The sequence below is a fragment of the Cervus canadensis genome, chromosome 3, assembly GCF_019320065.1.
Source record: "Cervus canadensis isolate Bull #8, Minnesota chromosome 3, ASM1932006v1, whole genome shotgun sequence".
In the NCBI taxonomy this organism is placed as follows: domain Eukaryota; kingdom Metazoa; phylum Chordata; class Mammalia; order Artiodactyla; family Cervidae; genus Cervus; species Cervus canadensis.
Window position 1 is genome coordinate 93,421,043 of NC_057388.1, and position 26,477 is coordinate 93,447,519.

Genomic DNA, 26,477 nt, shown 5'->3' on the forward strand with positions numbered 1-26,477 from the left:
GTTTACTGCCATTTTAATATCCTTTTTGTGAAGTACCCATTAGAGTCTTTACTTATTTTTTATAGAGTCATATTTTTTATTGATTTGTGGAAATTCTTTGTATATTTAAGTACAAGTCCTTTGTCAGATGAGATGTAGGTTTTGCTAACATATATTTTCTTAATCTGTGGTTTGCCTTTCACTCTCTTTATGGTTCTTAATTTTGATGCAGTACAGTTTATCAATTTTATTCTTTTATATACCCTATTTACAAAATCTTTGCCTGTCCCAAGATCATGGAGGTATCTCCTTTTTTTCTGAGAGCTTTAATGTGTAAGTTTTCACATTTAGATCTATAATCAATCTAGAATTGGAGGAGGGGGCGTATGATACATGATATTAAATAGAAATCAAGATTTGATTTTCTTTTCTTCCATATGGGTATCCAATTGAGGTGCTAGGTGATGTTACTTTCCTCCAGACTGAGTTATTCTATCTTCTTGTGGTTTGACAGAATTGGGGAAATTCTCTTTAGTTGAATTTGAAATCCATCTGCCATTTCCTACAATTCCATTAACTTGTAGTTTGCCCCTTCTCCATGGATGAACTCTCCTAAGGTCTGAGACTATATCCCAAGACCCTTTCCTCGTTTTTTTTCTTGCTTGTGTTTTTTTAATCAAAGTATAATTTATACGTGGTAAAAATTTACTCCTCTTAGTGTACAGTTCTATAAGTTTTGACAAATACAGATAGTTGTGTAACTTCCACCACAATTAAGCAATAGGTGCATCAGCTCCAGAGTTGTTCTTCCTTCTTGTGCTTTTGAGTTTTTCCTACTCAGCGCCATCAGTTCCATTCAGTTCAGTCACTCAGTCATGTCCGACTCTTTGCGACCCCATGAATCGCAGCACGCCAGGCCTCCCTGTCCATCACCAACTCCCAGAGTTTACTCAAACTCATGCCACCGAGTCGGTGATGCCATCCAGCCATCTCATCCTCTGTCGTCCCCTTCTCCTCCTACCCCCAATCCCTCCCAGCATCAGGGTCTTTTCCATTGAGTCAACTCTTTGCATGAGGTGGCCAAAGTATTGGAGTTTCAGCTTCAACATCAGTCCTTCCAATGAACACCCAGGACTGATCTCCTTTAGGATGGACTGGTTGGATTTCCTTGCAGTCCAAGGGACTCTCAAGAGTCTTCTCCAACACCACAGTTTAAAAGCATCAATTTTTCGGTGCTCTGCTTTCCTCACAGTCCAACTGTCACATCCATACATGACCACTGGAAAAACCATAGCCTTGACCAGATGGACCTTTGTTGGCAAAGTAATGTCTCTGCTTTTTAACATGCCATCTAGGTTGGTCATAACTTTCCTTCCAAGGAGTAAGTGTCTTTTAATTTCATGGCTGCAACACCATAATACTGCAGAAAACTCTGCTGTGCTTTTCAGAAACATTGCTTCTTATTCTCTTTTTTTTTTTTTTTTGCTTCTTATTCTCTTATTTACTCTTGTCCTTTCCACTCCACTCCAAGTGTTCAGTCCTAGAAAGAGCTTTGAAGTTGAACAAGTCTGGGCTGCAATTTTAGCTCTGATACATGTTAACTATGTGACAATGAATCTGAATCTGTATTCTTACTTTGAAATAAGATACTAAAACAATTATTTTCAGTCTTCTTTTGAAGGTTAATTAGATCACAAATACCAAGTACCTTGCACTTAGTAGGTGTTCAATAGATTCTCCCAGAACTGTAAGATACATTCGTCTTTTAGAAATAATGGAGAAGGGGTGGTGTAGGTGGTCCCTGAAAAGCAATTCTTTTCTCTGGGAACCCCCTTCGATGCTGAACTTGATTGAACTTGTTTTATTCCCAGCCATAACAAGGTCATTCATAGATACTGAGATATACACATTTTTTTTTCCCTTAAAAAACCATAAAATTATACGAAAACCTTCTGAATTGGAGAGATCTTTAAAAATCTATTCCAAATGCTTCGTGTTACAGATGAAAGAATTGAGGGGCCAAGAGTACTTAAATAACTTGGTCAAGGTCAACTCACTCATTAGTATTTACTTAAGTGACCCAAATTCCCTGAGATCACATATTTCTTCTCTTCCAAAATACTCCTAGGTCCCATATTCAACTATAAATGTAAAACAGAGACAATTCACAAGAGACAATTATTAATGTTTTATTGTTACTGGCACATTTTGACTAAAACCCATAGATCTATTTTTAAAATTTTTATTTTAATTTCCATTCCCACAAATTATGTGACTTCCTGCCAGCTAAGTCTGAAATAGCTTCTTACCATTCCTTTCCCATTCCAAGGATTATATCCTGTAGTGTTTCATTCTTTTATTATTAAGAAATATTCTGCCTTATTCTCCAATGCACAAGACTGAAAGGAGCTCATGGAAACCCACAGAAGTCTGCTGTCTTCAAGTTTACCAAGTTAACAGGAGTGCAGAGGGGCGTCTATTGTCCTGGGCGTTGGATACACAGGTATCCCTGGCATGCTCCCTGATGGTTAGAGACAGATGACCAGCACCTCTGCCATCCTCATGCTTTCTGGCAAAGGTGGTGCTCTGACAATCTTTTTATTTTTGGTAAGTCCCTTTTTGTTCAGCACATCTTTCAGCACTGTGTATTCTGCTAATGGACAGATAAGCCTGAATCCCATATGGACTGAACAACTTGGAAGAGTTTCATGATCACAGAACACACAGTCATCTCATAAAACCCTCTGCCTCCCACCAGGATACTCAAAGGCTCTTCCAGAAACACTCTTCACATGAGTGACTCCTTAAACTAAAAGTATATTTTCAGCCTAGGTATCTACTCTTCAGAGAGACCATCTCTCACCATCCAACATTCAGTGGCGCTCTATCACGTTAGGCTCTTTTATTTGCTCACCATTGGAAACATGCGTGCTATCTGTACTCCACCAGATTATAACTCCCGTGAGAGCAGAGTCCTTGCTCCTCACTGTGTGTCTAGTTCTGGCTTATAGAACTCACTCAGTCTGTAAATGAATGTAGGCATGTATCCTTCTCATACACCTGTCAGGCTGGGTCTGCCCTGGATTTGAACACTGGCTTCATTACTTACTAGCTGGGTGAATTTAGGCCAATGTGTTAAACACAACAAATTTCTCAGGGCTTCTCCTAGGTTAAGAACATGTATCTCATTAGTTGTTGTAGTGATAAATGAGATAGATGTATGAAAGGAGTTTAGCACAGGGCCTGGCACTAAAAACCCTTAACACACAGTAGTTATCAGAATCTCCATGAGGAGAGCAGAGCATATTACAAAAGTGTCATGGGGGATTTTTTAAAATAAATATTAATGTTGAAATCAAAGGATCCTAACTCAACTCCATAAGGCAATATCTAAATTAATGAAAACCCGGTTCTTCTTGTTGACTCCATGAAGTTATTCTTTTTTATAAAGGATCTCTAATTGAACCTTTTCAATAACTCTCTGTTATAATAAGTTATCATTTGAGATACTCTCCTTTATCCGACCCCTTGGTATCCTTTTGGAATATGGCATCTTTCTGTGAACACTTGTGTTAGGAATTTTAAAGGAGAAGCATAACCACTTTTTGCAAGTATGTACAGTCAATATTTTTCCATTTGTGTAACCTAGGAAGGTGCTAGGTCCTGCTCCTCATGCTACTGAATGGCTTTACCTAGAGGTTTCCTGAGGGTTTTAAGAAAATCACTCCCCTTAAAAGACTAGAAAGCTGATTGAAAGGAAAGAAATTCCTCCTTTCTTTTTATTACACCTTGATTCTCCCTTAGTGAATGCTTTCATATAAAACCTCAATTTTCCCACATGCCTGAGCAGACAGTTCAATCAAAGGAGCAATAAATAGCACCTGGCCGTTTGCCACTGGCTGGGAAGGCGACGACCGAGGCAGCGGGGCTTATTTGCCTCACGCCGTCCTGCTCGCTCTTCCGGCCCCTCTTCCTTCATCTCGGGTCGTTCCCTTCCTTACCATGTCCGGTCTAGACTTAGCTTTGCCTGCAGAGAATTTCAGCAGCTGCCTCTGAGCCAGGTCAGCCCGTCTCTATATGTTGGGCACCGAATGAAAAGCGTAGAGGGATCCAGCAAATAACGGTTCACCCAGGCAAGAATCTGCAGTTGCAAGGTAGCGGACATGATCTTGAAACAGCAAGTGAGAGCTTCATCAACTTTCTGGCCCTTCCGTCCTCAATCTGAAAGTAAAAAGTATATGTGAAGACAAACTCTGTGCTTAGTCACTGTGCTATTCACCTTATGATTTCTCTCAAAAGCCTTTCTATCTTTGTCTCACTAACAAGATGGTTCATTAACATATACATAGACTCTTCAGACCAAAAAAGAAACATTTCCCCAGGTCCCTGATTTCTTTATATTTTTCTTTATTCATTCCCAATTTTAAAAATAAAAATACTGAGGGAATTGGGACCAGGGAAAGGGAAACTAGGCAAACAAGTACCGACCCTGCCAGTGGGTTTGGGGGAAGGTACTGAGGATTTTTTTTCCCTATAAGTTTAAATCTCTTGGTTCATTCATTAGGCAAGTAACTCCATGATTTCTTCTAGTCTCCTGTTCCTTTGATGAAGCCTGAGGGTCAAGAATGAGAGGCCTATGTGGAAGGGATAGACTTCCCTGGTGCCTCAGTGGTAAAGAATCCACCTGCCACTGCAGGAGACCTGGGTTCAGTCCCTGGGTGGGGAAGATCCCTGGAGAAGGAAATGGCAACCCATTCCAGTATTCTTGCCTGGGAAACCCTGGAGGGCTACAGTCCACAGGGTAGCCAAGAGTCAGGCATGATTAAGCAACTAAACAACAGCAAGAGCAACATGGGGAGTGGGTTCTATAATCTGCATCAGCATCTGAATGTAAGGAACTTCTTATAATGTGCAAGTTTCTGGACACCTCTCTGGAATTTCCCATGTCACATTTTCTTAAAAAAGCTCTCCCAGAAGATTTTGATATGCAGCCAGTCTGAGAACCTCAATTCTAGGGGGACAGTGTACTGTAAGTGCCATGAAGCCAGGTTCAGCGGCTGTCTGTTCACTGGCAAATCTCCGATATGTTCCTGGCACATAGAGAGGAGCAGAACCTGGAGGGGAATCTCTCCACCTGCACCCTACATGTGCACACGGCTCAGTGATTTGGAAAAGAAGTCTGCGTCTTTATCTCAGTGACTTGCAACCTGCCAGCACTTTAGACTCCCTGGGGACAGCTGAGAAACACATATGCCTGGGGCCTAACCCCCCAAATCCTCGTTAGTTTGATCAAAGGAGGATCCCAGGGTTGGGTCATCTTTTCAGTGCTCCTTGGGTGATTGTAGTGTACAGCCAAGGTCAAGACCACCAACTAACTCTTAGGCCCTTGAAGTTGCCCTGCAGTTAGGAGGGTCAGGGATCATGCCTTCCCCGCATTGTAGAGATGATGAAAGAAAGGCCACGGAACAGATGCAGCAGGTCTGGATGTGGCAGCATCGGGACTAGGTACCCAATCCTTATTTGTTTGTAAATTTACTCGTAGGATTTGTTCTCGTCTAAACACTATCCTCTTGTGCTACGCCAGGGCTCCCCAGGTGGCGCTAATGGTAAAGGACCCCACTGCCAATGCTGGAGACATAAGAGCCGTGGGTTCGATCCCTGGGTAGGGAAGATCCCCTGGAAGAGGGCATGGCAACCCACTCCAGTGTTCTTGCCTGGAATATCCCATGGACAGAAGAGCCTAGAGGGCTATAGTCCATGGGATGGCAAGGAGTCAGACATGACTGAAGCAACTTAACGCACAGGTAGTAGCGCTATCCTAATCATTTAGGCAGTGGTTCTTAATTCGGGGGGGTGGGGGGGAAAGGGAGCAGAGACTACTTTCAGAAATGAATGAAAGTTAACACACAAAATCTGGCCTACAGTTTTGAGGAGCTCATCACCCCCCTCTAACTCATAGGTTTTGTTCACTCACTCAGCAAAATTTCTTGATGCCCTGCTGCGTGCTGGCAGAAACCTAGGAGCTGTAGGGAACTGACTGTAAACCAGGCTTGAGCAACTTCTCCAGCTAGCAGATGTCTCACAGAATTTCTTGTCCCCCTTTTCTGCAGTTTTATAAGAAAGACCTCCAAAATGAGGCCCACAGTAGGAGAAAAGGAATTTAAATGGGATTTGGAGCTCTTATCACTTTCTGGCATTGTAACCTAGAAGGATAGTTATATCTTTTATCACTCCAACTAGATATTAGGCTCCTAAGATCAACACCCACATCCCCAGAATAATGAGCAAGGTGCTATAGATGTACAACAATACAACAGTTGAAGTGTGCATTTTGGACAAATAGGAGGAGATGGTAGAGGTTCAAGGAGGAGAGCTGAAGATAGCCTGAATGTCTGCTCACAAATAAAGAAACAGAATAAGAAATAACACCTGGCCCTGCTGAATAATTTACAAGCCCCTCAGGGTTCCCCATCCCTACTTTGCAAACCAGCCTTCCTGAGATGGATACAAACCATCAATACCATGCTAGGCAGGTTTTTGTTTGGTTTGCTTTTTACCTGTGAAATCTGAAATGAGAATCTAGGAATCTAAGATTGATTCCCAACAGTGGGATTCCAAGCCAGCCCCTAAACTCCAAGAACTTCTATTTCCTTCCAATGAAAAAAAAGCAAAGAATGGGGTGGGGGAAAGCAAGGTGTGTTCTTAAGGTCCATGTGGGCCCCATTATTCTAGCAAAAAAGGCAAGCATTAAAACCCAGAGCTGCACTTCCCACACTCATACTCATAGCATCTTTGTTGCATCATGCTAGGGCAGGTTAGGGATGCGATGGTGATTTGCGGCTGCAGTTCATTATTTCTTTGGTCTAATATTTAATATTTGTTGCTGTGTTTCAAGTACAAGAGAGTTACCTCTAGATTCTCTACTAGGGCATTCTATCATTATTTGTAATCTTCTGGAGCCTCCTCTTTTACCTATTAACCAAGTTCCTAACCATCAATAGCAGAAGATTTTGGGCAAAGCAAAGGGTCCAAAAAGACTTTGAGAGTCTGAGGTTTAGAAGGTTTTGAAGGTGAACTTAGAAAAGGCAGTGTCCCTGGCTATGTTCTAATGCCTTTGGTCTTTGATTGTTGGCATTGGTAGTGCTCCCTGCTTTGTACAAACCATCTCTCACCTCCATTATTTAGAAGAATTTAGGGACTGAATCCGTAATAATTGTATTAATTTTCTTTAAAATGCAACTATCAATTGCAAATGCAATATCTATTTATATCTGTGCTTTATTTCCCTTTGATGGTCCTAACCAATATCAGTACCTGAGGAAGAAATTGTATCTTAAATATTTGGAATAGTTGTGCATTAACTAAAATTCACTCCACTGAGTTTCCATCCTTTTATACCAGGTAATCATTGAAAAGCTTGAAGATCATCCAGCCGAATTCATAGGGATTGGTAATCAACCAGAGGTTCACAAGCAGACATTTGACTGCTTACCTGTGAGTAGAGTTTATGTGATTTTGCTGGTGGAGCAGGCTCTGATCTTATAAATTACATAGCCTTTCTGCCTGATTGTCTAAATTCTCGCACCTAAAGATTCATTGTGAGAAACCAAGGGTTCTGCTATGCCCTTCATAGTTTATTTACCAAGTAATCTATCAAGTTTGAAAGAATTGTTTTCCTGTTTTGTAATCTAATTTTTTTTTGCTTTAATTTTAATTTTTTTCCTGCATCTATAGTATATTAAGCAAAACAGTCCCCAATCAATAATGAAGTTCTCACTTCCCAAGAATGTTGCTGACTTGAGGGAATAGAGAGATGATAAGGCAGTCTTCAGGGTAAAGGAGCTCACCTTTGAACAAACAATGATTTCAGGAGGAAGTACTCTTCACTCTTAGCAAATCCTCCTCACCTGGAAGAACTTCTACCAGTAGACGGTCTACCCGGGGAGCAGAAAAAGGAGCTTTCAGAAGGTAGAGGATGGAGAAGCTAAAGGAAACTTCACTCATTCACAGTTTTTCCAAGGCTGGCACTAGTAGGGAGAAGTGGTTTTCTGTGGCTGCCAGAGCAAAATACCGCAGACCGGGTGGCTTACATAGCAGAGATTTATTTTCTCACAGTTACAAAGGCTGGAAGTTCAAGGTGAAGGAGTTGACAGGTTTGTTTTCTTCTAAGGCTTCTCCCCTTGACTTGCAGATGGCCCTCTTTTCCTGGGTCTTCACATAGCATCCCACTGCCCGCACATGTTTGGTGTGCGCTCTCTGTCCAACATCTTGCTCTTCTTAGAAGGGCCACAGTCATATCGGACTAATGCATGCTCTAAAGATTTCATCTTAACTTAATCACCTCTTTAATGACCAGATCTCCAAATTTGTTTATATTCTAAGTTATTCGGAGCTAAGATTTCAACATGTGAATTTGTGGGGACGCAACTCAGTCTCTAATATCCCATCATTTTTTCCCCCATATGCTGATTTTTAGTTTGTTGCATATGGACAGCTCTCTGAGTCTCCTCTCCTGAACTCCCTTAGCATTTATGTCACTCTTAGAATATTTGGTTTTCCTACAGTATGTTACGGTCCTTTGTATACATCTCTCACTTCCCTGTTTCACTAAATAATTTTTGAAGCTGAAAAGTGTGCCTTTTACATCTTTCATAGCACTAGAGGAGGCTTTGTAAATAGTGAGCATTCAATAGTACTTATTAAATGAATAAATGAGTGGAGAGGTAAGATACAAGTCTCTGCACCTCTAATTTGCTTTAAGACCACCTCCAAATAATGATTATTAGTGGTGCTTTCTCCTCACTTGCTGTCCGTCTCCTGACTTCCAAAAAGTGGAAATAAGTCAAAGCTGGAGACAGAGACTGAAAAAAAAATAATATGATTAACTGATGGCAGGAGACTTACCTCGCTCCTCAAAGAGTAAATAACATGGACCTGCTCCAGATACTGAGAACACTCTTTTGGGAGCCAAGAGGGAAGGACAGTGAGTTTAGACTGAGACTTGCTGAGTTTAAGGACCTATGCGACAACCAAGGGTGTGTGTCTAGAATACAAGGGCTATGCAAGTCTGAAGCCCAGGTAATAACTAGAGATAGAAATTTTCATAATCATAACCTACACGTAGGAATTATGAGGCCACCCAGAGAGATTGCAGAGGGAGAGGAGCAGCGGTTTAACAATGCCACTAGAAATTGCATGTAGAAAGTTTGCCCGGTAAATAACAGGAGGAAGAAATCTAAATGGCATTTCTAATGTAAGAATATGTGTATTAGCAACTGCAGATGTCTATCTATTTCTCCACTTATTCCTTTGGTCCTGTTTTATAACTTCTTCTGTCCTCTCCTTTAGGGCTTTGCCCCAAACCATTCCTGGGGAGCTTTCTCTACCCGAGCTTGCTCCTCTCCAGCCAGCTCCACCCACGAGCCTGTGTTTGACTCCCCAGCTGCTTGCCCAGGGCTATCATACGTCAGCACTTCCCTTTAGGACCATGTTCTCTGCCGCAATCAGAGCTGATCAGACTGGACAGTAGGGGAGGTCCAGGATTAGACTCCTCAGTATCCAAAGAGACAGAAGGTCAGGTGACTGGGACTCCTCTGCCGCAGAGCATCGTCTTGTCCAGACAGTCAGCAAAGGACTCAGTTGAGGGGGATGTACCTCCTTTGCACTGAACCCCTTCCATAGTGCATTGGTCTCCCCACACTTCCTATGCCTTCAAGGAGGTTTTGGTGATATTTTCCTGTTTCATGCACAGGACAGGATGGGGGCTAATGACTCATGAATGGACCAGGCCCTGAGTCATGGTGGCCATAGCAAGCTTCTCCTCTCTGGGTCTCACCATCAAAAGCAATTTCTAATTGGGCCATCTTCACCCCAGCCCTGAATTTCCCACTTTTCTCCTGCTTAGTGTGGTACAAACAAAAGGAGGAAAACTATTCATTCATTTCTCTGTTATTTTCTAAACTGTCATTTCTTTTCCTTGCTTCTCCATGCACCAACACCCCCCGCCCCGCTGCGCCACACCCGGCCTCCATTTCTCCATTGGTTCTCTCTCTCTAGCAGAAACCCATCATCTTTCTTTGGATTGTCTGATTATTAGCAGGAGAGCCTGTCAGAGGCTTGTAAATTTCCTCCTTCTCTGCATACCCCCTTCTATTTCTTAAAAATAAACTTTGAGATACCAGATTTCTTCAAGTACCCCCCACTTCCGTACTTTCCTCTTGGTATTCTTCAAGTTGCCAGGAAAAAGATGCCATTTTTCACTCAGTGACCTAAAGTGCTAATGGTACCTGTGTCAGTGGATTTTACATAAATTGCTATTTGTATAAAATGAGCAGGGAGAAATTCTGAAGTCAAGAGAAAATAGCTCTGCAATCCATGAATGGCCTAGGTGGGGTGTTCCAAATGAATGGTGGCCAGTGGCCAGCAGAGGTGCCTCCAGACTGCATTTCATTCACTTCAGTTAGCTATAGGATATGAAGAGAAAGATAATTTTCCTATGAGCATGTATAAGAAGTGCTTTGAGTTGTAAGCACCCAGCAGGCTTTGCCTTGTTTTAGAACAGCATAAATGGGAGTTTTTATAACCTCTGTGGGCGAGTATTTATGGAGTCAGTTGAAGCTCTAGATGGTATAGAAAGAGAGGGTTTTTTCCCTTTATCTTCTCTTGAGTTTTGCAGAACAAGCCTCTCTGGACACTCTTGACACAGTATTCAGCCTCCTGTTTAGTTCAAGTGTGTCTATACTTGTTACAGCAGAATCTGAAGGGATCACTCTTGCACTAAAATTGTTTTCTATAGATTTCTGGTAGTGGCTGTAGAACAACACCCAAGTTTGCTTAGGAATCAAGAGGACTCAAGGAGCATGGGTTCTCAGGTCTTCCCAGTTCTTGAAACTTTCATGATAAGGAAGGTAACAGGACATTCCAGCATCACCATGTGCAGATTTTGTAACTTAGGCCAAGTGATGGTGTTTCCTTGGCCAGGGAATTGCACCTGGCCTTAGGAGGCACCTCCATTAAGCACACATTCCTACCCAGCATGGCTGTTGATGGAAAGAGGTTTTGTCAGGGTGGGCAAACCAAGATCAAGGCACAGATAGCAGGGAGAAAAACAATGTTGCCAGGAGTTCTTGCCTAGAACTCCTTTCCAGACTTCTGTTCCAAAAAACATGAGTGAGTATGCCGTAAAGAGAAAAAAAAAAAAAAGAAGAAGAAGAAGAATGATCCTGCTATTTAGCTTTCATACAAAACTATCAGAAGTCTGAGGTTCCAACTGTGATGGGATTTGTTCAGTTCAAGGACACAGACTCAACTACTTCCAAAGTTTGCTTTGGGATGTTCAATAAAACAAAGCTGCAAACATCTTGTACTAGCCCACGGAACAGTCCTCCAGTAGGGCTTAAAGGCTCAATAAGGCAGGGGGGCAGGGGAAGACTGAGACATTTTCCTTCCTACTATTTTCTGTATCAGGTCCAACTTAATGCCAAATTAAATCTAGATTTTTTTTTTCAATCGACTTTTACTGGAGGAAAAAGCGGAGCTGCATTCCCTGAAACAGATATTTTAAGGCCAAACTTATTACTTGGGTTTTTGTTTTTTTTTTCCTCCTCCTTTTTGCTAATTCAAAACAAAATGTCTATCATTCACTCTAACACCAGTCTTTAAGAGCTGGAGACAAATGGAGTCTGAATATTCACGCCAACGTGGTATAAATGAGCTGTGATTTCAGGAGGCTGGCTGTTTCTCTGACAGGGGAAAAGAGAGGTTGACTAGTTTAATATCTTTGGCTGAAAACACTTTGTTAAAGAGGGATGGAGACAGCCAACATTAATATCAAGTCCTGTTATTTAATGACCAAGAATGACATACCGTGGAATGGGGCATCCTGAGTTTGGAGAGAAGTGTGTTTATCATATTCAGAGAATGCAGAGAGGGAGTGAATACAAACATATGGCAGGCCTGAAGGAAGGCGCTCGTCTAAAAGCATTTTCTTCAAGTTCTTCAAAAGATTCCTCCCATAAGTATATTATACCCATGACTGTGAATCTGATCCCATCACAGACTCTCAAGATGTATAAACATAAAGACATTTGTTATCATGAGGGACTATGGGGACATATCTACTGCCTCCCCCAGCTTGCTGGCTAATGGATTAGAAATAAAAGATGCAGTTTTAAGTCAGGGTTGGTGGGGGAGGCTTGTGACCACTATTAGCACCATCTGTCCTTTTCTTGCTCTTCAAACATACATATTCAGTCACTCATTAATTTATTCACTCTACAGCTATATACTGAATTGGAACTTCTCTAGCCAGTGCTATATTGGGTCTGGGCTACGTTAACAATTCTAGTGTTCCTTCATTCTTCCTATAAAATGGACTTTTTTTACTGAATGCAGTGGAAAATCTAGTGACTCCAATAATATACTCATTGACATAAATTGTGATTTCTGATTCTTTTATTTATTTTTTATTGGCCTTATCTTAACAAAGAGTCATAATATTTTGTATATCTCTGCTGTCTCATCTACCTATCATTCTTAATTATGTGGTTTATAGGCAAAACACTGCAGACCACTGCTGTATCTCTGATTCTACTTTTCTGAAAATTGCTTTGAAGAATGAAGCTTAATTGTCCCCTGCCTCATTTGTTTCCTAAATTCTGTTTTCAAGAAGAATTTAATAATTAATAATAATTAATTATTATTAATTAGGGGGGCATTAATTAGTTAGGGGGAGACATAACTGTAGAATCAAAATAATTGGAAATTAAGACCAAGTAAGGGTTTGTGACTTTTTTATTGGAATGCTCAAAGAATCAAAGGTGACAGACCCAAAGTGATTCACTGTGAAACCAGTGGTGCTTAAGCCACAAAGCCCCTCATTTGAACAGATGTCTGTCACACCCCTGCCTAAGTTTTTACATTTAACATTGTATTTGCTTTCTTAAAGGACTCCTAAATAATTTTCAGGTCCTACAAAATCTGAGTCTGTCTTAAGACAGACACTAACAGATAATCTTAGATGATTTTGCTTCTTGTCTGAAATTAATTCAATGAAAAAACGAAAAGAAATAGTCAAAGTGTGTTTTATTTTTTAAAGACTTTAGGATGAATTCAGCTTACTTTCTAAAGTGAACTCCATTTAAATTAAAAAATAAATTAGTTTGCCAAAGCCCAAATGAACATCAACAAGATTCATTTTCATTTCATTAATAAACATCAAATATGGACTCTCCCTAATATCAAGCAAGCCAAATCCTTCCAACAGGAAACAAATTCTAGACAGGGTTGTTTGTAGCCAAGCATGGATCCTTTAGGCAATTACATGGTCTTTTCATCAGTGAGGTTATTGCCATAAGCTACCTTGTATTACATCTTGTAAGAAGTAGCATAGTCTCACAAAGCACAGACTCTAAGGGCTAGGCTGCCTGGATGTAAATCCTGGCTCTAATATTTGATAATTCTGTGACCTTGGGCAAATGACACACCTTCTCTGAGCCTTAGTCTTTCTATCTGTAAAATGGACTCAATAAAGATTGTTATAAAGATTTAAACTGATATTTATAAAGTTCTTAGAACTGTACTGGGTACATAGCACATGCTATATAACCATTGACTAAATAAATAAACTTCTCCATCTAGAGTGTAGGCTAATAGATGAATTCACATAAGTTCACCCTTTAACTCCTCACAGTGCCTAGCCTGGCACATGAGAGCCATTAAGGAATGATTGTATATATTAGGGATTACCAACAAGCAACCTGAGGTCCACACTGACCTGAAAGTGGGCTTCCTTTGCCCAGCATGGTTTTCTTGAAATTTTGATTTTGAATTTTTTTAGGGATGCATGCATTCTCCATTTCCCCACAGGCCACCACTCCCCAAGTATTTACCTTTTGGGTCCTTAAAAGCATTTGAGTTTGTCATTCCTGGTGTAAGTAAATGAACACATAACACGTGAGCACTGCTGCAGTTAGCGGTAGTTTTATGACTCATTGGAGTAGGCAGATGGGGCCAATAAGCCATTTCCACTCCCTTAAACCCTACCTGATTAGCTTACCCATTCCTATTTCTATGTTAGAAGCCATAGAACAGAAACAGAAAATCAGTAAGTTGAATAAATACCTTCATGAAGCAGTGCCTAATATCACAAGATCATTTTTGTTATGGACTAGCTTAACCATGGCTATGTCAGTCATGGCAGCTAGGTTATGCTGGGGTTAGGGACCACTCAAAATCTTAGTGACTTCAACACAAAGGTTGCTCACTCATGCTTTCTCTCTAACCCTGGATAGGCAGGGGTCTCTCGTCCACATCATTGCCATCCTTACTTGGGGACCCCAGGGCAGAGAGAAAAAATACTCTGAAGGATCTCATATCAACAAGTAAATGGTCTGTCCCAGAAGTGACGGAATACTTCCTCTCACAAGTCATTGGCCAGAACTAGTCACTTGGCCGAAGTTGACCACAAGGAAGCCAACAAGTACAGTTCTATAAGGTGCCCAGAAAGCGTAAAGGGTATTAACGGCCAGACGTGTGGAATTTTTGGAACTTGGATTTCTAGGCCAGAAGTTTTTTCAGTAAGTTCAGTTCAGCAACCATTCTCACGTATCTATAAAGGCAGAGCAAAACACCCAGCACTGCGAGGGGATACCAAAGGAGATGCAGGCCCTGATATTGAGCAGCTTCACATTTGCTCAGAGAAACAGAGGTTATAACACATTTGAGTAACAAAGCTGTATAGTATTGACCATCAAAAAGAACAGTGCTAACAATGCTACAGAGTTGAAAGACAGGATGCTTCTGGAATAAAGAGAAGACTGAGCTACACTGTAGAAAAATATATGGGATTTGCAGAAGGAATGGAGGGCACTGCAGGTTATAAAAGAGAGGAAATAGGGACAAAGGCCCAGAGGCAAAAATACTAGCTGGATTGTTGCAGGACTAAGGAAGTGGCCTGACTGTGGGGTCAGGAGAGGTGGTAGGTACAGTGGAGTCATTACATGCAGGGCCCCCATGGTGGACAGGGAAACAGGATGGTGGCTTTGCCGGCAGGGGGGTGGGGGCTGGGGGAAAGACCATCCCTCCTCACCAACCCCTTCATAACCCAGGCACCTAAACCTCCCAAGCTTCAGCTTATTCCCCAAACCAAGATTCCTGGATGCCAGTCTCCCCAGACCCACAGGGCAGTCATTGAATGGAGACAGTAGTAAACCCTGGGTTGCTCCTGTTTTCAGTTCCAGGATTTGATCACTTGTCCTACTAACAAAAGAATATTCAAGTTCAAGTGAAACAGCCTCTCTTTGCTGGGGTCAGTTCAGCCCTTCTGCTACGGAACATCTGTTTTTGAAATTCAGCTGAGACCCTGACTTAAATCTGTTTAACTTAAAAAGCAGCAAGAGAACATCTTGTTTTCATGAATGTCCAGGGGCTGTGTGTCAACAAATTAAAGGTCTGCTTGTGGTATTCAAAGTAGGAAAGCTGGTCATGAGATGTTCTGCCACTGGAGTAAATTTATTATGGGTTGTTCATTTCTTGGAATCATGAACCAAAATTTGAAAAAACAAAGTGAACCAGCTACATTCAAATCAACAAATTTCTGCCCAGTGGTGAGTGAGAAACATGCTTTTGTTGTTGGAAGGTCACTGAGTTGGGTGGTTTCTAGAAAGATGCCCTCCACTCTAGCCATGTGAAATTAATATCTTAAGTGGATTCCCTATGTCTGTATCAGTTCTGGCAGATCATATTTTTTGATAGGTCATTATATTTACATTACTTACATAGGATCTGAAGTTAGAAAGAAAGGGTAAGAATAGTTCACCACCCTGCAAATCTAACTAGCTACTTTACTCTTCACTCACTTTTTTAGGACAGAAAAGTAGAGACGAGTTCGATTTATCAACACCTAGAAGAGCAAGTGCCTGGCACAATCTAGATGTTGATATATATTTAATAAATGCAAACCTCAGTCTCATACATTTATGTTCCCTTTATCAATGCTTGTCTGTAGTGTATTAACATTATTCTTTTTTGAAAAAGCTACTACTTCTTAAATCTTATTTTAACCCAAAGGAAACCTTGAGTTAGAACTCTGCTTAATGTTAAGTAGCAGCTTGGATAGGAGAGGACTTTGGGGGAGAATGGATACATGTATATGTATGGCTGAGTCCCTTCACTGTCCACCTGAAACTATCATAACATTGCTAATTGGCTATTTCCCAATACAAAATTAAAAGTTTGCAAAAAATATATTAAAAAGAAAAAAAAAAAAAACAAAGAAAACCATGAGTCATTCCTGTAGTTCTCTCTCATAGCAGCTTAGATTTTCCTTTCCTAACCCCGTCCCAGTTTATATTTTATTGATTTATTGCCTGTCTCCACCATCAGACTATAAGCACAATGAGGGCAGAGTAGTTGCATTCACAACATCTTTGCCACACCCAGCAAGGTAGCAAATGGTAATTCACAATATTTGTTGAATGTTGTTTTTGAAGTTTTGATTGTGATGATGGATGTAGAGCCTTTGCCAGTCTTGAATATGCTATCGTTGTTCAGTCACTCAGTCGTGTCCAACTCTTTGCAACCCCATGCACTGCAGCACACCAGGCTTCCCTCTTCTTCGCTATCTCCCAGAGTTTACTCAGACTCATGCCCACTGAGTCCATGATGCCCTCCAATCATCTCCTCCTCTGTCGTCCCCTTCTCCTCCTGCCCTCAAGCTTTCCTAGCATCAGGGTCTTTTGCAATGAGTCGGCTCTTCACATCAGGTGGCCAAAGTATTGGAGCTTCAGTGTCAGCATCTCTTGAATATACATGAATTTAAACATAGTGAAGAAGACATTAGGACTTAAAATTCAGTTGAATGTAGAGAAGCCTTTTGTGTGATGACACACTCCCATTCATTTGAGCATACTCTCTCCTGAAGGTCATGGCGGGATGAGTTGGTCTAATCATCTCTATGTTCTCTCAACTGAAAATTGTCAGCGACATCTGCAATGTAGCTGGCCAAGATTAATGTCAAAGCACATGGCAACAGTTTAGGACTTTTTTTCCCTCTCAAATAGTTAACTCATTCCTGGTAGGATTAAACCTATGACATTAGCCTTGTTTGTAATAACTGTTGATCCAGCAAGCTCCCTGGTCAAGACAGTACAAAGATCTACAGTCAGAAAGCTGTTTCAGTTGTCTGATGGGCATGTGGCTTTGTGTGCTCATTTACTTGTCTGGGTCACTGTTTACTTTTCTGGTGGTCAAGCAAAGTACCAACACTTTAGCTGAGTGGGGACAAAGTGGATTCACTTGCTCTGTTTTATTGTTACTGTCTGTGTAGACAGGATTGAGATGGAACTTACTTGTGAGTTCTAAAGAATCTCAAGAGAAATACTCATTCGTTTACAGGAGTTGCAATTCCACAACACTTTCTTACTTTGTATACTTGAAAACGTTCCCAAAGAAACAAAGTTGGATGCCGAAAAAATAATGGGAGGAAAGAAAAATAATACTCTGAATTCTGAACAATTCTACTTTAATAGGTTGATCTGTCTGCCAGCTGGCTTCAGTGTTGACTACTTGTAATATATACTTTTGGTAGGCCGCATGTAGTTCTTGGAACTGTTTATATTAGACTGCAGAAACTTAATTATTCTGAAACTGGCAGGACTCGCTTTGGTTACTTAATACAGAGTTGCTTAGTCATCTTTATACATGGTGTGGACAGCATTGTTTGAGTGTGAAAATTTGGAAAATGCAAATGTGTTCCGAAGAGATTACAGGTCAGGTAGAAAAACAAGACGTTATCGTTGTTTCAAGATGCTTGGCAGGTGGTTGCCACATGTTTTAATTTGACAAGTTAGGTGACTGCTGAGTTGAAGCCCTTGATTACAAGTATTTTTCCATTTTCTTTGTGAATTTTGTCAGAAGTAAAAAACTGCTCCTGCTGCTGCTTCTTAGATCATATTCTGATCCACATTTTGCGAAGTACAGATTTCCCAGCAAGAGTGTGAGGTACTCTAGAAGACACTGTTGAAATTGCTTTCTTGTTTTCAGAAACAAATAAGGATGTTATTTCATGCTGGTCATTGCAACGATCCTTCTTTTTATTCTTCTGGTTTGAATGCTTATCTTGCCATAGTTGAACTACTGCCTTCCAAATGCAATACAGATTTATAGAGCTTCAGTAAGGGAACAGGCAGGCAAAATGAGTTTCTTCCGTGTATTTTAGAGTCTGAAGTGGCGCCGGAGGTCTCCAGGTTTTCCAGGAATGCCCATGGCAACCTCACACTCTTCCTGTGACCTGGGTAGGAGCTCCTAAGAGAGATGGTGAGAAAAGATAAAGGTCCTGTAGCCAATGGGTAGTGAAACCAAGCCTGGGAGGGTGGGTTCCCGAGAAAACATCCAGAACAGTGCCTTATGTTTCTAATTACCAAGCATAGTCACAGAGTAAAATCAGGCAACACTTTTTTTTTAGACTGATGGAAGCATTTAAATCAGCTCTGAATGTCAGTGTTTTCTAATTATGATGGAGGAGTGGCAAGGCATCTCCAAAGGTCTTGGAAATTTGATGTGTTCAACCCTGATTCTCTTCTTATTCATTGTTATCTCTTCTTTCTCCTTTTCCTTTGAACATCCCAGAAATTCCCTCAGTTACAAAGGCCTAATACCCTTCTTTCCAGAAACCAGATTGTCTTTCTAAGACAAGTTTCTTTTCCACTAGAAGAAAACAACCACAACTACAAAATAAGATAGAGCTTCATAGTGAACCACCATCCCCAAGGTTACTAAGAGTTCAACTGGAGGCAAGACCTTTTGATCATGTCTTAGCCAAGTTCCTCTGTTTACCAATTAAATCCAAAAATAAGCAATGCCCCGGAACCCACTTTAATTCAACAAGTGTGAACTTAGTGCTGACTATAAGAAAAAAAAAATAGTTAAAAACTTTGAGGGTTGACAAAAATGAGTGATAATCACTAGGAGATCACAGCCTTCTGTGTGTTAGTCGCTCAGTCATGTACGACTCTTTGCAACCCTGTGAGTTATAGCCTGCCTGGCTCCTCTGCCCAAGGGATTCTCCAGGCAAGAATACTGGAGTGGGTTGCCATTTTCTTCTCCATACAGCCTTCTAGGGAAGACAGATATGTATTCAGTAATTAAAATGCAAGCTCCAATAATACAGGTATCAGTAAACACTCATGTCAGTGAATACAAGATTCAGAGATCCTGTCATCTCGGCTTGTCAGAAGCGGGCTTGCACTCCGAGCCATTCTTTATTTGAAGGAAAGTCCAGAAATTCCCAAGCTAACAAATGGGTGAAACTACCATCTAAATGATTCATGAGAAAGGAAGGAGGAAGCAGTCTAGGCACTTTTCAATTTATTATTTAACTTTGTTCATTTATATGTTTAGATTTATATGTTAATTTACATGTTTAGGTTTATATCTTAAATTGTGTATCTATTACGTTCGAGGGACATAATGGATAATGTCCCTCAGTTTGGTTTCAAAGCTTATCATCTTAGATTACAAACTCCTAGAATATAGTCTCTAACTTGCTTCAAAATTCTAAAACACATTAAGTGCATTTGATGATCATGATGAATAGATGTTGAATAATTTACTAAGGAATAATTAATCCCCTGATTGTAATAGCATGTCCTTCATGTACAAAAATGTCACCAGTCCTAAGTATCACTAGGGCATACTGTTGAATTGTTCCCAGCAGTGTAAATGGATTTGCAGTGCTGTGTAAATTTACATTACATTTACACATTTACAATGTGTAAAATTACATTTACAGTGTAAATGGAAGCCCTGCCATGGGCTTCCCCATGGGCTCAGTGGTAAAGAATCCGCTTGTGATGTGAGAGACAAGGATTCAATCTCTGGGTTGGAAAGATCCCCTAGAGGAAGAAATGGCAACCCACTCCCATATTCTTTCTGGGAAAATCCCATGGACAGAGGAGCCTGTTGAGCTACAGTCTTGTTATTGTTAAGTCACTCAGTCATGTCCAACTCTTTGTGACCCTATGTACTGCGGCACACCAGGCATCCTGTCCTTCACCATCTCCTGGAGCTTACTCAAACTCATGTCCATTGAGTAGGTGATGCCATTCAAGCATTTTATCCTCTGTTGTCCCCTTCTCCTCCTCCCTTTAATCTTTCCCAGCATCAGGATCTTTTCCAGTGAGTCAGTTCTTTGCATCATGTGGCTAAAGTATTGGAGCTTCAGCTTCATTCTCAGTCCTTCCAATGAATATTCAGGACTGATTTCCTTTAGGATGGACTGATTTGATCTCCTTGTAGTCCAAGGGACTCTTGAGAGTCTTCTCCAACACCACAGCTCAAAAGCATCAATTCTTCAGCACTCAGCCTTCTTTTTGGTTCAACTCTCACATCCATACATGACTACTGGAAAAACCATAGCTTTGACTATACAAACCTTTGTTGGCAATGTCTCTGCTTTTTCCTATGCTGTCTAGGTTTGTCATAGCTTTTCTTCCAAGGGCTACAGTCTATAGTATCACAAAGAGTCAGACACAACTGAGCACATCTAAACTCTGTCACCTTACTAATGTCTTGTACTAGCCGGATACCCGGCTAAGGCTCTGGATCTTGTTGTTGATCACTAAATTGGAAATGTTAGATGAGAAACCAATCATGAAGAGCAGACTCATGGATTGCTGATATTTTTATAGCTGAGTAGACTGGAAAGGCCAGAGAGTCATGCACAAGTAAAACTACTGTTATGTAAAATATGATGACTTCCGTACCGTGTTTATAATTGGTGAAGTCCTATGGCCTCTGACCTGTTGTTCCACATAAGCCACTCTTGGGTCTTGTTAAGCAATTCGAAGTGTGAGCTCTCTTCAGACAGTGTCTCAGCTTCTCTCGCATTCACTGAGCAGTCATTTCACTTTCTCAGTTGCAAGTGTGCTCAGAACAGCAAGACTGCAGATCTGAAAGATCTCCCATAGGTCAACAAAGAAGTTACTAATGAGAGGATTAAACGAGCACATCCCTGCTTTGAGAGGCTGGCCCATACCACACCCCTCATTTCCATTCCATTTACTCTAGGAGATATAAGGTCTTTGAAGACAGAGACCACATCTCTGAACTGTATAACCCCATGGTAAAGTCACTTCATATTAGGAGTTGGAAGGCCTTACAGCAGGCTGTCCAATAGAACTTTCTGTGATGATGGAATGTTCTCTGCACTGTCTTACATGGAAGACACATGTAGCCCCTAGACACATGTGGCCACAGAGCACTTGAAACGGGGCTGGTGAGACAGAGGCACTGAATTTCTAATTTTACTTAATTTTGATTAATTTAAATCACCTCCTATGACTAGTGACAACTATATTGAGCAATACAGCCTTAGAATCTCAAAAAATAGCTTTCCACTACTACCCTAAACAGATGGCCATTTCACCTCTACCTGGCTATTTCCAGTAATTGGGTTCACATTTTCTCAGTAGCCCTACCCATTGTAGGATAGGTCCACTGGGACAAGGATCCTATCCTGATGTGACATCAGAATTAGCCTCTGGGATCAGGTATGCATTTAGAAAGCACATTTAGGAATTTTTAAATTATAGCTATGCATTTTTTTCTCACCTGGGCATAGATTGGTGGAGAATTTCTGTCTTTGCCGTAGCATTCACTCCCATGACTTTTGATGCTTTTCTCTTCTTTCTGGGCCAAGAGAGCAACAGTGACCATATGCCTTTGCTGATTTGATATGTTCTGTCCTGTGTCTTTTGGTTTAATTCTCCTGGAGTTTGCTGTGAAAGAGTATTTCAAACTCTTGAAAAGGGTACCAAAGGAATAGTATTCCAAAATTTTAATTCTTTCTCTCTTACAAGAAAACTTTTCAGCTTGGTTTAGAGATTAGTCTAAATACCAGTCCCGGTTTTCCACTGACGGGCTGTGATGCAGGAGCTGATGCCACAGTCCTATTTATCTCAGTCTTCTTTCTTTAAATGGAGGTGAATCCACTTTTCTTACTTGGGAAGATCAAACAGTGAAATGCCACGGGATTGTGAACAACTTAAAGTACTCCAAATGGGTAGTAACGCTTGGGGATGAGACATAAAATTCCGAAGTGTGTGGTCTTCCCCAGTGTGAAGGCCAGTATAGATAAACACCATCCCTTCAAAAATCTAAAACGCCCAGTGTCCACTCCTCCTAAGGTGGAAAGGAGGCCATGAAGACATTGATTTTGGTAACATTAAGACTTCTGTTCTCCTGTTTTGCAAGTGGAGAAATTATGAATAGAGAAAAAAGTAATAATGAAAGACTGAGCAGAGGAGGAAAGAAGAAACAGGTTATAACATGTTAATCTACTCTTAGCAGGGCCTTGGGTTCTGTATTCCACTGATGAGAGAAAAGAAACAACTTAAGGAGGCAGAGTTCCTCAGTTTGATCCCATTCGTTTTTATTTCTGTGTTCCTGGTCTTCACACATGTGTCTTGGAGGTTGCATTTTTTTTTAAAGTAGCATCGATTTTTGGAGCAAAATGGTGAAGATTGAGCTAAAGTTAAGTCCAAACTGTATGTTAGAATCCATGTGTTTATTTGGTTTTTGAGTCCCAAATGAACTATTTAGTTGAGAAAAGAGTAAAGCAGGTTGATAAATTGATTTTTTTAAAAGGACAAAAGTTCATTTTCTATCGTCAGAAAGAAAACACTGCCAGATCTACTGTGTAACTACTGCAAATGAGGGTTTATATAACTTTTGAGATTCATATATAGCCTATTACCTAGGTCTTTAATTCACTTTATAAACACTGATCAGTCAGTAAACCATAGAGATGATTCAGCTTGAGTTATATTTTTTACTCTCAGCATGGTAAAATCAAGAATAAAAATTTAAGTTCAAATCAGCTATAATTCCTGAGTGCCTGCTATGTCCCAAGAGTGAAAAGAGCTTTTAAAAGGCTGTATCTATTCATAAGTGGCCTTAAGAATGAAAGCATGTGGAAAGTAAATTACCAGTAACATATTTAAGTACTGGTTAGAACAACTAATAAGCCAGGGCAAGGCAGTACATTATTAATTACCAAAATTGAATGATGGATATCCAAGGAGTGAGATATCACTACCAAACTGGAGTCCTCAGGAAAGGCATAAAGGAATTGAAATTTGAGCCAGAAATGCATGACTGAATTGAAACTATTCTGTCTGATACTGTAACAGTGAATACATAATATTATGTGTTTGGCAAAACCCATAGAATGTACCAAAGTGTGAAGCTTAATGTAAACATGAACCTTAAAAACTAACAGAGGTGATAGAATTCCAGGTGAGCTATTTAAAAACCTAAAAGATGATGCTGTGAAAGTGCTACACTCAATGTGTCAGCAAATTTGGAAAACTCAGCAGTAACCACAGGACTGGAAAAGGTCACTTTTCATCCCAATCTCAAAGAAGGGCAGTGCAAAAGAATATTCAAACTACTGAACAATTGTGCTCATTTCACATGCTAGTAAGGTTATGTTCAAAATCCTTCAAGTTAGGCTTCAGCAGTACATAAGCCAAGAACTTCCAGATGTACAAGCTGGGTTTGGAAAAGGCAGAGGAACCAGAAATCAAATTGCCAATATTAGTTGAATCATAGAGAAAGCAAGGGAATTCCAGAAAAACATCTCCTTCTGCTTCATTGAATTCGCTAAAGCCTTTGTGTGGATCACAACAAACGGAAATTCTTTAAGAGATGAGAATACCAGACCACCTTACCTGCCTCCTGAGAAACATATATGCCAGTCAAGAAACAATAGCTAGAACTGGACATGGAACAATGGAATGGTTCAAAATTGGGGGAATAGTACAACAAGGCTGTATATTGTCACCCTGTTTATTTAACATACGCAGAGTACATCATGTGAAATGCCGGACTGGATGAATCTCAAGCTGGAATCAAGATTGCCAGGAGAAATATCAACAACCTCAGATATGCAGATAATACCATTGTAATGGCCAAAAGCACAGAGGAACTTAAGAGCCTCTTGATGAGAGTGAAAGAGGAGAGTGAAGAAACTGACTTAAAACTCAACATTCAAAAAACTAAGATTATGGCATCCAGTCCCAACGCTTCACGGCAAATTGAAGGGGAAAAAGTAGAAGCAGTGACAGATTTTCTTTTCTTGGGCTCCAAAATCACTGCAGATGTGACTGCAGCCAAGAAATTAAAAGACACTTGCTTCTTGGAAGGAAAGCTACGACAAACCTAGATAGCATATTAAAAAGCAGAGATATCACTTTGCTGACAAAGGTCTGTATAGTCAAAGTTATGATTCTTCCAGTAGTCATGTATGGACGTGAGAGTTGGAAAAGACCCTGATCCTGGGAAAGATTGAAGGCAAAAGGAGAAGAGGGCAGCAGAAGATGAGACGGTTAGATAGCATCACTGACTCAATGGACATTAATTTGAGCAAACCCCAGAGACAGTGAAGGACAGGGAAGCCTGGTGTAACACAGTCCATGAAGTCACCAAGAGTCAGACACGACTTAGTGACTGAGTGACAAAAACAACAAATCAATATTATCTCGTTAATTATAACAAATGTACCACTGCAAGATTTTAGTAATGGGCTGTATTAGTTTGCTAGGACCGCTGTAACAAAGTACGACAAACTGGGTGGCTTAGCCATATGACCCAGCAATCCCACTTCTGGGCATACACACTGAGGAAACCAGATCTGAAAGAGACACGTGCACCCCAATGTTCATCGCAGCACTGTCTATAATAGCCAGGACATGGAAGCAACCCAGATGTCCATCAGCAGATGAATGGATAAGGAAGCTGTGGTACATATACACCATGGAATATTACTCAGCCATTAAAAAGAATTCATTTGAATCAGTTCTAATGAGATGGATGAAACTGGAGCCCATTATACAGAGTGAAGTAAGCCAGAAAGATAAAGACCAATACAGCATACTAACACATATATATGGAATTTAGAAAGATGGTAATGATAACCCTATATGCAAAACAGAAAAAGAGACACAGATGTACAGAGCAGACTTTTGGACTCTGTGGGAGAAGGCGAGGGTGGGATGTTTTGAGAGAACAGCATCGAAACATGTATATTATCTAGGGTGAAACAGATCACCAGCCCAGGCTGGATGCATGAGACAAGTGCTCGGGCCTGGTGCACTGGGAAGACCCAGAGGGATCGGGTAGAGAGGGAGGTGGGAGGGGGGATCGGGATGGGGAATACATGTAACCCCATGGCTGATTCATATCAATGTATGACAAAACCCACTACAATATTGTAAAGTAATTAGCCTCCAACTAACAAAAATAAATGAAAAAAAAATAGAATAGAAATTTATTATCTCATAGGTCCAGAGACTGGAAATCAAAGTGTCAGCAGAGTCCCTCTGAGGACCCCAGGGAATGTCTCACTCCTAGCTGCTCATAGCCTGAGGCGTTCCTGCCCCATCATATTCTCATGTGTTTGCCCATGATCTTCCCTCTGTGTATATCTGTCTCTGTGTCCAAATTTCCCCTTATTATAAGGACACCAGTCATACAGGATTAGGGCCCATCCTAATACTCGTCTTAACTTGATTACATGTGCAAAGACACAATTTCTAAACAAGGTCACATTCTGAAGTGCTGGAAGTTAGGACTTCAACATATCTTTTGGTGGGGAATACACAGTTCAGTGCAAACACAGAAACACTGGGTGGGGGTAAAAGTGAGGGAATATATGGGTACTCTGTACTTTCTGCTCAATTTTTCCTTAAACTATGTTGCTGTTCAGTTGCTTAGCCATGTCCAACTCATTGTGACCTCATGAACTGCGGCACACCCGGCTTCTCTGTCCTTCACTATCTTCCTGAGTTTGCTCAAACTCGTGTCCATTGAGTCGGTGATGCCATCCAACCATCTCATCCTCTGTCGCCCCCTTCTCCTCTTGCCCTCAATCTTTCCCAGCATCAGGGTCTTTTCCAATGAATCAGTCCTTTGCTTTAGGAGGCCAAAGTATTGGAGTTTCAGCTTCAGCCCTTCCTAGGAATATTCAGGCTTGATTTCCTTTAGGATTGATTGGTTTGATCTTCTTCCTGTCCAAAGGACTCTCAAGAGTCTTCTCTAGCACCACAGTTCAAAAGCATCAGTTCTTTGGTGCTCAGCCTCCTTTATAGTCCAACTTTCATATCCATATATGACTACTGGAAAAACCATAGCTTTGACTATACAGACCTTTGTTGGCAAAATTATGTCTCTGCTTTTTAATACACTAGGTTTGTCATAGCTATTCTTTCAAGGAGCAAGTGTTTTTTAACTTCATGGCTGCAGTCACTGTCCGCAGTGATTTTGGAGTCCAAGAAAGTGAAATCTGACACTGTTTCCACATTTTCTCCATCTATTTGCCATGAAGTGATAGAACTGGATGCCATGATCTTAGTTTTTTGAATGTTGAGTTTTAAGTCAACTTTTTCACTCTCCTCTTTCACCTTCATCAAGAGGCTCTCTAGTTTCTCTTCACTTTCTGC

At 40.8% G+C, this 26,477-nt stretch overlaps 1 protein-coding gene across 7 annotated transcripts in view; it reads left to right on the plus strand.

Moving 5' to 3' along the window:
• The window catches only part of CALD1 (caldesmon 1), a 227,603-nt gene that overhangs the window by 92,841 nt on the left and 108,285 nt on the right, over positions 1–26,477 (plus strand). For 2 of the 7 annotated variants that reach the window (XM_043463767.1, XM_043463769.1), the window contains exon 3: positions 7,381–7,473. The exons of the other annotated variants lie outside the window; for them this stretch is intronic. The gene's annotated coding sequence lies outside the window, so the exon portion shown is untranslated. The remainder of the gene's footprint in view (positions 1–7,380; positions 7,474–26,477) is intronic. 7 annotated transcript variants of the gene reach the window in all.